General features: G+C 32.6%; 1 pseudogene across 1 annotated transcript; it reads left to right on the top strand.

Moving 5' to 3' along the window:
- The first annotated feature begins 418 nt into the window (after positions 1-418).
- LOC120086685 (calmodulin-like protein 3 pseudogene) lies at positions 419-1,419 on the top strand (annotated as a pseudogene). Its single transcript, XR_016532370.1, has one exon. The product of XR_016532370.1 is annotated as a calmodulin-like protein 3 pseudogene (transcript).
- The last annotated feature ends 809 nt before the right edge of the window (positions 1,420-2,228 follow it).

Here is a 2,228-nt window from a genome sequence, read left to right as displayed (position 1 = left end):
TTGCTACGTCTTTACATTGATAAGAGTAGTTTGGTATTTACAAATTTTCTTATGTTTCGGTTTAGAATCGAATCAACGACATCGATTCTCGAATTAAATAGGGACCTTCTAAACATATTCTTGAAAAACTCAGACACTAAAATGACCGACTTGAAACATTATGATCAATCTCTCCAACCTACGTAGAAAAAACAATTCAAAAATAACTTTTTTTCAAATGAAAAATTAACACGTGACAAATTGTGACTCAACGACACAAAATCAATTCAATCAAGAAAATACCAAAAAAAAAATGTCAATTTAACCCTTACATCCATATCCAACCATAAAAATGTGAAAAGAAAAATACTTGCATTCCAACAATATATTGACCTAAATTTAATACCTAATTGATCCTTACGCCGTCATTCAAAAAGAAATTTTCATTCATAAGAAAGGGGTATTGTATTGTATTGTATTTACATCGAAGGTTCAATCGGAACTTAATATAAACAATCAACTGATGATATTGACGCCGACCGCCATAGCTGCAGCTTCTACCAAGCTTCCCCCTCTTTCTTTTCTTTTCTTCTCTATAAATTTACCAAATTACTGCGACCATAGTAGAGCTTACAATTCATCCTGGTCAACAAATTTCTCAATCGTAGATGTTGAATCCTTATGCACTATGTCTCCATTGAACTCCTCCGATTTGCAGAGGATTTTTGAAACGATCGATAGAAATGGCGACGGCTTCGTGAGCATGGAGGAGCTCAATTTGCTGCTTAATCGAATCGGCGTGGACTTAGCTTCGGAGGATCTGGAGTCATTAACTGGTAAATCGAAGATTGATTTGAATGAATTCTTGTGTCTTTATGAATCGATATCGGAGAAAAAGGAGGGTGAGAACAGGGGAAGCGAGGAGGTTGAGAGTGATCTTTTGAATGCATTCATGGTGTTCGACGAAAATCGCGATGGTTTCATTTCGTGCGACGAGCTTGAGAATGTGTTAGTGAGATTGGGTCTTTGGAATGATGAGCGCTGTGGTGGCTGCGGTGGTGATTATTGTAGACGTATGATCGGAGCGTTTGATATGGATTTGGATGGGCGGATTGATTTTCAGGAATTCAAGAACATGATGAACTCTTCCAACTCGCCTTCTTAGATTGATGATTCTTAGTGAGTTGGATTCTTTTTCATGTTGATGTTAGAGTGGTTTCGTTGTTTGCTTAGCCATAGGTGTGAGTTTGTTTTTTTTTTTTCTTCTTAAAATTAATCTTTGAGTTATGTTAGTTCCATCGGTGAATCCCAAAACATTCTTTTAACATAACAAAGATCATTTTTTTTAAAAAAAAAATTCTTTGGAAGTGTTTGGTTTCGATTAAATCATAAATTTAGTTTGGATTTTCCATCTAATAGGTTGTAAATATTCAATTTTGTGTCAAATAAGTTGGTGGGGATTTGAATTTCCGACCTCCTGAATTGGAATGCATGTGTGACTTTGGTTATAAAAATAAAACTTTAAAGTTATATATAAAATTCAATTTAATCTTTTTAAAATGATTGAAAGTGACAAACACACAAAATTAAAAGTTTTGAGATTAAATTTGTCGACCCAAACTCCCTTTGAGGGCCTTCTGAATGGTTTACCTTTAGTGAAACCTACATTAATATTGATTGAAGTTTTTTTGTTTTGAAAAAATATTGATTGAAGTTGATGATAAAGATTGAATGATATCGTATCATATATATCTAACTTCATGTTGAGTTCAATAAAAAAAGAAAAGAAAAAAAAGAAAAATCATGTCGTGTTCATTCACATTGGGTTCTCTCGTCATTTTTTTTTTTTTTTTTAAGAGTATCTCAATACAAATGTTCAAATACTTTGGTGTGAGCTAAATATCGAGCTATAGACATATGTTGATATTTGTATCAACTAGAGAATTCTTATAGAGCCTAAGCTATTGCACCATATAAAAAATTAGTAACTTAAACAACAAAGGAGAGAATTAATTTACCTCTAATCATATGTTTCAAAGTAAACTCTCTCTCTACGTAGTATTTACTAAGAGCTTAAAAGGTTAAAATACCAAACAAATTAAACTAAGAATCTCACTCCCTTCTCAAAACGAACATAGTTTAACAACATAGTAGTTGTACCATCAATTTCAATGTAAGAGGTTCGATTTTTTCAACCACAAATTGTCAAAAAAAAAATAATAAAATCTCACTTCGGCATGATTTATTGC

This window comes from Benincasa hispida, chromosome 9 (assembly GCF_027475165.1).
Source record: "Benincasa hispida cultivar pf3 chromosome 9, pf3_genome.v1.1, whole genome shotgun sequence".
NCBI classification, from domain to species: domain Eukaryota; kingdom Viridiplantae; phylum Streptophyta; class Magnoliopsida; order Cucurbitales; family Cucurbitaceae; genus Benincasa; species Benincasa hispida.
The sequence above is the reverse complement of the archived record's forward strand: the minus strand, read 5'-3'. Positions and strand labels throughout refer to the sequence as shown.